This window comes from Ceratotherium simum, chromosome 7 (assembly GCF_057802395.1).
Source record: "Ceratotherium simum simum isolate JZ-2026a chromosome 7, ASM5780239v1, whole genome shotgun sequence".
NCBI lineage: Eukaryota > Metazoa > Chordata > Mammalia > Perissodactyla > Rhinocerotidae > Ceratotherium > Ceratotherium simum.
The window spans coordinates 72,349,244-72,362,392 of NC_141906.1; positions in this window are offsets into that span (position 1 = coordinate 72,349,244).

Below are 13,149 nucleotides of genomic sequence, written 5' to 3' on the forward strand. Positions count from 1 at the left end.
CATGCTACGCTCCAAAGAGGCTCAAGGTCAAGCAAGGAGATGACAGCCCAGGCTTCTGCTCCCTTCTCCCAGTATGTCTTCACTGGTCTCATGCTATCTTACCTATATTTTTCATAGCCAAGTGAATTGAACCCATTCACCCTTTGAGTTCCAGAACAGATTTCCCAGAGTCTATGATCCAATAATTTTTATAGTTTATTGATTATCTTTCTCATACATCATGCTTTGAAATGCCAATTCCCCATCTCCTGGACGGTAGGAACATAACGCTATTTTCTGGAGATGCTCTCAAGTCTACAGGAAGCTGAGTCCAACTTATCAATCTTCTGATGTCAATTTTCAAGTAGATATTTGCTTGTAATATGAAAAAAAAACTAAAATTCAAAATTGGTGCACATGAACTTGTATATTGTGGCATAATCCAATAAAGAACCACAATCAATGTGATGAAAATTCCCTAAATTTCACTGTATTTTTGAGAATCAAGCTTCTATTAACTAATCATGACTTACCCTTATTCACACCAAAAACGCCCCTCTTTGTCGGTAGCCTGTGTTGAATGATTCTTCTGTGGCCAAGCAGAAGAGCCAAAGAGGAGAATCCTATGGAGGAAACAGAACAGTAGAATGACAAGTGTGTAGCCTCTGCCAAAAGAGGACTGATCTTCAAAGCCAGGTAAATATGAAGCCCCAGCTAGCTGAGTGAATCATAGTGAAAGTATAGTTATTAGGAGAAGCATTAGAGAACTTTAGACCAGTTCTCCAAAGAAGAAAACAGTAATTCATACAAAGCTCTGTGATGGGGTCAACTTCATGGAACAAATAAATGAATGAATGGTCATTCAGTCATTCAACAAGTATGCCTGCTGTTTTTAAGGTGCTGTTGTCAGTGTTACAAAGGGAAATCCTTTGTAAAATGCTCCATTGTATATACAAGTTGTATATAAATAGCCACTTTGATTGAACTTTGCTCGTAGGCACTTCACAACTTGTATATCTGTACATCTTGTTGAAGGAAAACCACCCTGGGAAGATCAGGGCTAGAGAAAGAATAATATAGTAACAATCCTTTTAGTCTAGTCCACAGAATTTTAACACATGTAAATACACAATGGAGACAATGAAAACAAGTAAACCTCTTTTAAATGAATTGCTAAGATTATAGACTCCTTAGAAGAAATATTTTGAGATAAAGACAAGTCTAGTGGTTGCACAAGCTATGCAACTCCAGCTCATGGTCCAGGAACGTGAATAAATGCATTTTTTAAATAGTGGGTTAGTTCTGGTTTGGTTTACTAAACTTAACCCTGCAGCTGATTTTTCAGAAATCAGTCAGTTTTCTTAAGATGAGGTATACCCTGGAAAATCAATAGATGCTGTCACATTCATATAGTTAATAAGCTTTCTTCTAAATATTTTCCTTGTGTGTGATCCATGATCATAGGATTCCTGAGGGCAGCATTTGAGTTAATTTTTTTTTTTTTTGGAGGTTTCTTATCCTCTAAAATTTTGTCAGTGCTGAGTATAGAAAAGACTTGTAGAAAGCCCAAAATCTAAATCAATGGTCTCACAAATGGGAACATTGCTATGGATTGGAAAAATGTTACCATGACACCAAGAATCAAGAGCATGTTCATGTTGGGGGCCTTCAAACTCACATGACCCAGAGTTGGAAGGGACTTGTGTGGGTCCTGCCTGATCCTCTTGGCACCTCCATGAAGACTGTGGGGCTCTACAGAGAACAGTTTGAAGACCACTGACCTAGGCTACCTCCTCATTTCTCACAGAGAGAAACTAAGACCGAGAAAGACAAAATGCCTCATCCAAAATTATATAACCAGTTATTGTTGAGCTGGAATTGGTTTTTTTGATTCCCAAGACAGCATTTTTCCTCATACCAGACTCCTCTCAATTTCAGAGCCTACTGCAGTCTCCCTACAGCAAAATTTCCTCTCTATTTCAGGCAACCAGAGCAAGCCAGGTTGTGTCTGTGCCACCCAAGGCCATTTGTCAGTGCCAGTCTCTCACCAGGCAATGCCAACCCTGGCATCTGGTCCTGGTCCCCAGCACTTCTGCTCTCATAATTAAAGAGCTGATGGAGATAAACGAACTGTAACTTAAGCACTACATGGTCAGGGAGTAGAGGCCAAACATGGGTGAGTGCTGACTCATAAGGTAAGAAGGAGTCAGTTTACAAATTTCCAGTCTTGTTTGTCTGTGGTGACAGGTACATAAATATTGCAATTGCTACAAAGAGCTTTTTATAACTCTTAACCCAAAATATTCCTCAATCCCATAGCAAGTTTAACAAAACTTAGTCTATCCCATTTTGGTTAGGTGGGACTGTTTGCGGGTAGGGGTTATTTTCAGGTTTGAGTCAGGGCTTGATTACTTAGTGAGAAATGCTAGGGGCAGCATGATGAGAAAACTTTTTGTGGCTCTTTGTGGAACACCAGGACAACCTATTGGCTCAGACTGTGTATGACTGTATATGACTTTACCAGCTCTCTTCTTGGGACAGACACCATGCTCAGGAGGCCGCACCCAGACAAGATCTGAAAGATCTGAAGGAGCAGCTGCACAATCTGAGGCTTGTTCTGTTTTCCTCTATTATTGCAATCTGGTTGTGGTCATTTTGTTGCACCAACAAGTTGTATTTCCCTCTCTGTGAAACAATCTAGAGACTCGCTACTCAAATCGTGGTCAAGGGCACGGGCTGCACCTGGAGCTTTGTTAAACAGGCAGAACCCCACCCCAGACCCGCTGAATCAGAATCTGCATTTTAGCAAGATCTCCAGGGGATTTGTATGCACATTAGATTTGGGAAGCACTGATCTAGAAACTAACACCAGGACTCTCTGGCTTCCCCATTAGCTTCATCTGTAACATTTCAGTTAGTGGACCACCTTGGGTTATCTGGGCATTTCAATGGAGAAAGAAAGGACCCCAATAAAATCCAAAATGTCCTTGAAATGAAGGAGGTTTATCACCTCCATTTTTTCCTCTAAGGGCTCTTGGAGCAGAATTTGCTTTGGATCACCAGTAAAGATTTGAAGGAAAAATATGCATTGTGGACTGTGATAACTAATAGTACATAAGTTTGGCATTAAAGTGCCTCTCCTCCATTTCTAGACATCCAGTTGATTTTACCTCCTAAATGATTTTTTAATCTGAGTCCTCCCTTCTATCCTCACTGCCCTGCGTTAGCTCAGATCCTTGTCATCTATAACATGGGCATTAAAATAGTCTCTCAACAGCATACCTGGTCTCCCTATGCAGTATTTTGCTTTCATCCATTGCACCCTCCAAATTGTCATCAAAAAGGACATCTCAAAGGCAAATCTGATCATATTATCTTCTTGTTTGGAGTGCTCTGGTGACTTCTGATTAAGTCAATACTTCCAAGTTTTTCATGCCAGGTCTTTGGTGATATTGCTTTTTTTTACCTTCCCAATCCTATTTCTCCCACTTTCCTACTTTTCCACCAACCTCCTAATATTTGTGTTCCATGCCTCTCCCTTTGCCCAAGCTGCCTTTCTGCTGGGAATACTCTTTTTTCTTTCTCTGCCAGATAAACCTCTTCTTACCTTTTACGACCATGTCATTCTTTTTATCACCTCTGTGAAGCTCTTCTTGACCATGACTCTCCACCACGAGGTAGAGTTGATCATCCTTGGAGCCTGATGGCACTTCATATTTGCTCTATTAGCAGCACTTTCACTGAACTGTAGTGTTTGTCAACTTGTCTCTGTCCTTGCACTAGTCTACCAGACCTTGAGGCCAGGAACCATGTCACCTTCTTCTTTTGTATCTTGAGTATCAAGTACCATTGCCAACATATAGTAGGCACTCAATGAATGCTTGATGAATTAAGTAATCAAATGAATACAGTTACTGTGTAAAATAGCTATCATGTTATCCCTGGGAACTGTGAAAATTACACAGCAACTACAGATCTAGTGAAAATATTTTCAATGAATTAATCTTTGAGATTCTCCAATGATGGATATTAAGGAATTGATGTTAATAGTGAAAATTACCTATGTCAGCTGTGCCACTACCCTAAAGGAAAAAACATCTACTTCAAATCATTTATTAAACACCTAATGACCTGTGACATCTAATGATCAGCAGAATTACAGCCTAAGGCACAACCAAGCCCTGCCTTCTAGGGACTTTCAGTCTGAGACAGTTAACATGGACACCAGCCACTCTCCCAGATGGTCACAGAATCTTTCCCTTGGGGCATGATGGTGTTGTCAGAAGAGGAGAAAAACAAGAGGTGAGCTCAATTGGAGAAAACAGTTCTAGAAATTCGGTCTCAACCTCTGCTCCCCTGTATCCCCCCACTGGTGTTCACGGGACCCTCTGCTTCAAGCTCAGCTCAACTGGTCTCCGAGATCAATTTGGGCCTCAAGCAGGAAAGACTTCAGGAGCTCCAGCTCAGCATCCTTCCTCAGAGGGCAAGCTACACTTGCACCGTCTTCCACCTTGCATTCTTATCCCCTCCTTCTGAGGCCCAGAACCCACTTTACACCCCAGTTTCTGCCTATGAAAACAATAACAATAATGCTATTTCACACATTAATGCAACTTGCCTATGGAAACAATAACAATAATGCTATTTCACACATTAATGCAACTTAACTATGTGCCAGGCACCATTCTGGGTACTTTATGTGTATTAACACGTTAAATCTTAGCAACAAACCAGTTTACTAGGTAGTGAATTATCCGCATTTTACAGATGAGGGAAACAAAGACACAGAAAAGTTTCTATATATTGCTTGCTTTTGGTTTCTCCTGATCACGTTCTGTTTAATTACTGCAGATTCCATGATGCTGACCGCTTCAGGTCACCTTACCCTTCAGACATTATGCTCTGACCTTTGCAGCTGGATCTGCACACCCTCTGTCCCCATGCCATGTGCTCCCTGCCACCTCTCAGTCTGCCTATCCTATTACAGATTAATCCCCTCATTCCAGCCCTGTCCTGAAGAGAAGAGCGCAAGACAGACGTAAGGTCATTTATTTTCTACTCTATTTAATACAGATAATTAACGCTGATAGAAAGAATTAAACTCAGGGTATGTCATATGAATAAAACACTGAGTGGTGACAGGCATCCACACTATATAATATCTGAATTAGGGAAAGAGGAGAGACAAGGTCTGCTTTTAAGAATGCATCATTCTGCAGACATTCTCCTAGACCTCTATCTAGGCTCCATAAACTCTCTTTATAACAAAACACAGGACGTCCATTAACAAACTGAAATATCTACACACAGTAGGAAACAAACCATCAGTGATCCATTACCTGGGAGAGACGATCCATGGAAACACCTGGAACAGATTCAGGATTCTGTCCCTAACAAGCCTTTTCAATGAACTGCACATTCATTTACTCTGACATTTGCATAGTTCGGATAATAATGGCTCTCCATTTCATGCTCAGTGCTGAGGTCAATGTCACAAGAAGCTGTTTAGCAACAATTCCCCTTTTCAGACAGTTCTGTGATCAGGTAGGAGAGAAGACCTGGAGAAGCGGCAATAGAACCCATCCACTGCCCTGGGCTTGGAGCTCTAAAGCAAACTGCATTTCCAGACACACACATAGGGTGCAGAGCAGTATCCTCTGGGGGAACTTTGAGAAACATCGATTAGATTTCATTGTCCTACTCCATATCTCTAAATCATAACCCATCAGCTATGGCCCAGGTATTGATAGAGAGAGAACACCAGAATTTAAAAAGGAGATTCTGATACATATTACCCATTAGAAAATACCACCACAGTTATCATTTTGGAAGAACAAGAACACTAATAGCATATATATTCTGCTCCAATAATATCAAGAAATGTAAATGAGATACTTACAAACTAAATCAAAAGAATTAGGAAAACAGGGAATGCCCTTAAATATATAAGAATTCTGATCATGTTGCAAGGGGCTCTGCAAAATCTCATCAATGATGACTGTTCCTCAAAGAGAGCAATTTGAAAAAAGAGGGAGAAATTAATGTACAGCTGGCCCTCACCTAAAATAAACACATAGTAAACATTCTTAAATAATAAGACAAAAATCAAGGGTATGAATATGAGTTTTAGAGAAGATTCATGGCAAGGTTTTGATTGTAGTCCACTAACCGTCTGGTACATTTAAATTGTAATTTAATTTACATATATTTGATGAGCTTAATTTGAGGAGGGAGATATTCATCTATCTACTCCATAAAAATAAATTGACGCCTGGACTGTAAGTGTTTAAAATCCACAAAGGTGAATTTTCCAAAGTCACAACATTGATCAGATTTTTCTTCTCATTGTCCATCACTTTAGCCCCGCTGTTGATGACAGCAGTTGCCTGAATCAGGAACATCCTCTAAGACAAAGCTCCAATCACGTGATGGATGGTGCGGGTCTCACACAAGCAGGACCTGCACAAAACTGCAGGAGCTTTGGGTCTTTTTTAACCGAGACAGGTCATTAGAAGAAACGAAAAGATGTCTTCTGGAGGCTTAATTAAGGAAGTTAATTCTAGGCCCCATCATAGGCCCATTAACCTTTCTCTGTTCCTAAAATATCTTATGTAATGTCAAAAAGAAGCAAAGATGAGAAAAGGAGCTGTGTAATTAAACCTACTTAACCTTAAAATGGAAATGTGTCAAGGGATAGAAGCAATTGGTATGAAGCTCCTAACCTGTAATCACGACCCCAAAACCCAGAACCCATAAGCCTCGTTTGCTATGCTTTACTCACATTTTTTGCTGTGGTGTTGGATAACTTGGCCGGCTAATCTACCTACCATGTCTGACCTGAACCATGAGAAGTCGGATCCGCAAACGCTGGAAGGGGAGCACTATCCTGGTACAGGGAACAAATAAATTGCTGGTTTCTATAAAGATTTCTTGCCACACATAACATTTCTAAAGTTCGTCAAGGAGATGGTTTTCCCTGACATAGGAACACCTGGAACTGACTTCTTTCTTCCCCAACCATAAGAATGTGGCCAAACTGGGGTTGAGTTTGGTTCAAGATCTAAGAGAACCTGATGTATATATTTTCTTCCATGAAAGTACATAATTATGAATGGTAATTATTCCCGAATGCCACTGTAACGCTGAGTATGAAGGAGGAGAGGCACAGCAAGAATTTGGCTGCTTTCTAAACTCCAGCAGAACCTTGCAAGGGGAGTGTTATCGACAGGTTTCTGCACCATTGGAGAACTATCATGGGGCCTGAGAAAGATGATTACAGCTGTTTCTGCTCTGCTTAGTCTCCTAGCTTCTTCTAAGTTCTGTGTCATGGCCTGTATCAACAGGGAGAGGAGCATTTTCCACAACTCCAAAAACAATCTGAAGTGGCACAAGTTCCAAAAATTAACAGGAGCAGTCAGGTCTCTGTTAAATACCAGCAGATTATGCACACTACAGATTATTCATGATGACCGTATTCTTCAGGGGCCTCTCAGTGCAACTTCTAATATGAAGATGGACATAAAATACAGGGCACCTGTATCTTTATTTGCAAAGTCTAGCAACATTACCTAATATCTTACTGGTAATCATCACCCATCACCATAAAATGGGACATTTTAGAGAGAACTTGGAACTGGCGTGACTGCCTAGTTTTACATATGAGGAAACCAAGACCCAGAGCTTTTTGGCAGAGGGTGGGAGGGCCGCTTGTTCTTAAGTCTCACAGGTAGTTGGGGGCAGTGTTTGGACCAAAATCCAGTGAGGTTTGTACCGATCTTTTTTCACACTATCCATGCTGTTTCTCTCTAATAACAATGCAACACTGTTTATTGTTGTTATTGTGTTGTTTAACTAGGCTTTCCAAAACTCTGTCCACGAATCTGACCTTTCTTGAGCATTACCCTGTTCGGGCTCCTGTGCTAAATTCTGGGGATAGACAAAAAGAAGAGAGTAACATGCTCTGCCCTGATCTTTACAGCTTTTATAGTTTTAATTGGTTAAGTCTTAAGGAAAAGAAAAATTTAAACTTTTTGAGTACAGGCAAAGGGTCAAAAAAAAATTTTTTTAAACCCAAATATAAAGATGTCCTTGTTTATGTACTATTTTTTAAGTATTTGGGCAATTGCAGTCCTCTGTCAGTGTTAATGAGCCATGCTGGTATTCTAGGCAAAAGGTCATAGCTATAGTCAAGTCTTAGCCAACCATTAGATCACTCCGTTCTACAAAATCAGTTGGGAATGATTATTTGAATCCAGCTGGAACATGCCTCATATCTTTAGTCACTACCCCTGTAGAACTTTCTTTATACACTTTTGCCAGGAGAAGACACGGTATGAAAATCCAATATGTACATAATTCTGTCACTCACATATGACGACATGAATGGCAGAAATAGAAATATCTTGGCTATATTCAAGATAAACCTGTTCCTGTCTGGCCATCCCATGCTACTGTGAACATTATGTGTGCTAGTGCACTTTTTATTTGCAATAAGATTTCTTCAGATCTTTCTCCCTTAGAAATAACTGATTTTGCATATCTTTGTAAAACATAGTCTTGGACTTTGAAATAACATAGGCATCACATGCCAATATAAATGAGTTGAATCTAGGACTTATACAATACCAATATTAGTCCAGTTGGAAATTCAGGTTTAGTCACACTTTAAAATAAAGAATTCATATTTTCAGATGATCAGTGTTATAGAGCTTCATCCAGATCATTTTCCACACAACTACTTAAAGTGTGAGGCTTAAAAATGATCAAGTTGATAATCTGAAATACTGTGATTTTTCTCAAGAGACAGGCTTCTGACGACTATGCCATGAAGGTCACATCAACTCTACCAAATAAATGGAGACAAAGTCAGGGTTGATGTAATCTCTGTTGATTCTCCCCTCCTCTCCCTACCCCCACTGATCACAATAAATGGCACCATCTCACTCAGTTCCTTAAGTTGAAATAGGAGTTACACTTGCTCCTCTCATTCTTTTTCTGCTCACAGTCAGTCCATCAGAGATCCTGCCCATCTGCCTTCACAGCAATCCCTATCTATCCATTATCATCTCTACCACACGTTAGTCCAAGCCAGCGCTCTCTGGACAGGACTCCTGACTAGCCTCCTGCTTCCACTCATGACTTTCTACCACCCACCCTCTCAGAGCAGCAGAACATTTTCTTTCATGTAAATCAAGTCGTGTCACACCCCCGCTTAAAACCCTACAGTGGTCTCCCATTGCATTTAGAAAACATCCAAACCTCTCACCCTGGCCTGTAAATCCTTACATGATTTGGCTCCAGCTAATTTGTCTGACTTCCTCTTGTCCTCTCTCCACGTTGCTCACTACATTGAAGCCACATCAGCCTTCTGTTCCTTGAATGTGCTAAGGTCATTCCCTCCTTAGGGCTTTTGTACCAGCTGTTTTCTCTGGACTGCTCTTCCCCCAGACACTCTCTAGACTGGCTTCATTTCATCATTCAGGACTCAGCCTCAGACATCTCCTTCTCAGAGAGACTTTCACCAACTAACCCCTTGCACATATGCTGTCATACACAGAATAATGTAATGATTCTGCTTTATCTTCTTTGTGGCACTTACCAATTTCTGAAATTATTTTACTGTTTCTTGTTATTTTTGACTCTATTCTCTAGAATATAAGGCACCCATGAGCAAAGACAATGTTTTGTTACCCATTTTATTCTCAATGCCAAGAACGATGCTGGGTGCATAGAAGGAGCTTGCTCAATAAATAGTACTGAATGTACTATTTATCATCATCACCATAGCAACTATCACTTTACATGTGTTTACTAGGTAGCAGGCACATTACCTCAACTAATCTTCACAACAACTAAATGATAAAAAATTTACTATTGCCAATTTACAGATGAGGAACTAAGGCCCAGAAAGATTATGAAACTTCCCCAAAGTCACAGGTAGTAAAGAATTAAACCAGTCTATCTGGCTCCAAAGCCTCTGCCTTTTCAATCTCAATTGTGGTTACATTGTACAGAGATTATGGCGCTGTGGGGCATAGGTCTAAATGCATTCATTTGTTCTTTTATTTTGTCAGCTATTTATTCAGTACCAGTTATGTGCTAGGCATTCTATAAGGTGTTACAAATATCACAGTGAATAAGATAGAATCCTTGCTTTCATTTATCTTGCACTCCAATAATTATTTGGTTAATGCTTATAAGAGTTATTCTGATTGTATTAGTCTGCTAGAGCTGCCATAACAAAATACCCCAGAGTGGATGGTTTAAACAACAAAATACAGTTTTCTCATACTTCTGGAGGCTGGAAGTCCAAGATCAAGGTGCTGGCAAGGTTGGATTCCTCTGAGGCCTCTTTCTTTGGCTAGCACATGGCCACTCTCACATGGCCCTTTCTCTGTGCACGTGCATCCCTGGTGTCTCCTCCTCTTCTTATAAGGACACCAGATATAAGTGGATCAGGACTTCTCTATTATGACTTCATTTAATCTTAATTACCTTTTTTAAGGCTCTATCCCCAAATACAGTTACATTGGGGGTTAAGGCTTTAACATATGAATGTTGGGAGGACAAAATTCAGATTGATTATCAATTCATTGATTTTTGCTAAGTTTCACAGTTTAAGTGGTGTGAAAATGTCTAGGTGAAGCTTGGCTTTTCACTGGGTTTTCCTTGCTACTTCTCCTTTATCTCTTGGGCATCAGATTCATTGCCTAATCCACTTCACTTAGGGTTCACATGGCTGTCATTGGCTGGCTTTAATTAGTGTGTATACTGAGCATCATTACAATGTCAGTGGTATTAAATTTCAACATACTCAAATACCATGAGCTGAAGTCATAGCTCATGACAGCCACAGGGAAACTAGCCTTGAACTAAACTGGGAGATAATTAAAACAGGCAGGAGCAGAGATTGTTCATACTGGTCTCTCCTGCTCTCTGACTTAACCATCCTCTTTTGATGTCATGTCTTTCTTCCTTTGTCTTATTCATTTTCTCTCTAGCAAAGTTTACTCTGAAGCGGGCACTTAAGGATGACAATGATATAAGCAAGAAAAGAAAGCAAGTAGAAATACAAAATGTTTGTTCTGAGAAGCTGCATCTGGTGGGTTTAAAATAATTGTGGAACAAAACCAGAACGAATTGCTCAAAATGGTGGCAAGTGTGCCTTTCTAGCTCAAAGACTTCATTAGTCTTTATGTGTGCCTACGTGACGGTGAGCAGAGTTTTCTTTCCATTATACTAAAGAGAGAAAAGAGAGGCACAAATAGTAGCTAGCCAAAAACACGGATAGATAGGCAAATGCATCAGTCATAGGCAGGCGCCAGACATATTCTTTGTCACTTATTCTGAAACCCACCCACCCATTAACCGCCACAGTCACTGAAGCTTAAGTAAAGTACAAAGAGCTTTGACTGGCAAACAGAAAACTTGCCTCTACGCAGCTTGGTTGAATCAGTTAGCCTTCTTAGAAATTGAGTAAGGCTGGATTCTAGGAGATGCTATTATGGGAGCTATCAATACAAAAAGGCAAGTAGATGGCTTAGCATATAACCTCAAAGCAAAGCAATTTGGAAAACCGGCCTGAAACATATGGACTACCCCACTTCCAGATTTAAACAGTTTTAGACAAAAGTAAGTTCTAAGAAGAAAACTAACCAGGTGTGGTGATAGAGAAAAAAGTAAGGAGAGGGAGTGGCCAGGAAAGATTAAATTTAAAATGAAGCACAGAGAATGAGGAGCAGCCAGACTAGGAGCCAGAGAGGGAAAGAAAACAATAGGCGCAAAGCTCCTGGGGTAGGAAAGAGCTTGGAGTGTTCTAGAAAGTGCCAGAAATCCAGGGAGGGCTGAGTAATGGTGACAAGAAGGACAGGAGCCTGCAATGAGGTTGAAGAGTTAAGCACGTGGGCAGGAGTCAGATCCCACATGTTGTTTAAGGTAGGGTAAGGAGTTTAAATGTTTTCTAAGAAGAATTAGAAGTCATTAAAAGATTTAAGCAGGGGAAACACATGAGCTGGTTTTGTTTTTTGGTTGTCCTTGTTGTTGTTTTTCAAAGATCTCTCTAGACGTTATCTGGGAAATGACTTGTCAGGGATGGGGTGGAAGGGCAAAGTGGCTGCAGAGAGATAGGTTAGGTGGCCACAGCAGTAACCTGGGCAGTGGATAATGATGACTTGGGCTGGGATGGTGGCAAGAGGAGATGAGGAGGAGAAAATCATTTGAGCAACATTGTAGATGTAGAATCAACAGGACTTGCTCATAGACTGGATGTTGGGAATGACAGAAGTACAGAAATTAAAGGTAATTCCTAAGTTTCTGGCCTGAGCCCATGAGTGGCTGGTGATGCCCTTTTTCTTTGGGGGTAAGACTGGGAAGGAGGAAGGTTGGGCATAATGAGAAAGAGTTTGAGATCAGGAGAAAATCAAGAATTCCATTTTGATATCTTAACATTGAGATTCCTTTGAGGCATCTAATTAAAGGCATTATCTATGGTTAGTTATATATAGTTAAATATATGAATCTGGAACTCAGATGAGGGCTAGGGATGAAGATATAAATCTGGGAGCATCATGATATCACTATGTATGTAAAGTCATTGGACTGGAAGAACTCACCTAGGGAGAGAGTAGTTACAGAGACAAGAGGATGACACAGAGCTCAAATAGAGAAGACGACTCCTACCTTCATGATAGGAAAGAAAGGGTGATTCAACCAGCTCAGACTGAATGGAACTGAAAAGAGAGAGACAGCCAGAGAGAACATGTCTCCCACCCCAGTGCCAGGTGCCTACCTAGAAAACCACAACTAATCCTTGTGAGGATTAAGTGAAATAACACATAGAAAACATCTAGTGAACTACAACTTGTTATGTAATATGCAGTAGAATTACCTTACCTTATTGTTTAATCTTTGACTTATTTACGTGTTTACTGCTTTTCTTCTCACTAAGAGGTAAACTCCTAAGGGCGAAGGTGCCGTTATGTCCATTGAAGCTTCTCTAACACCTAAAACAAGTAAGTGCTCACTGACAGATTTGAGTGTTGTTTTTACTGTGTTCAAGAGAATAACTAGTCGATGCTTGCTTCAGGTTGGCTTCTGATAAACCATCATTCAGTCCTTGCTGCTTCCCGCAATTCCACATCTGCGGACATCAAAACTCTTGAATCCTTTTCT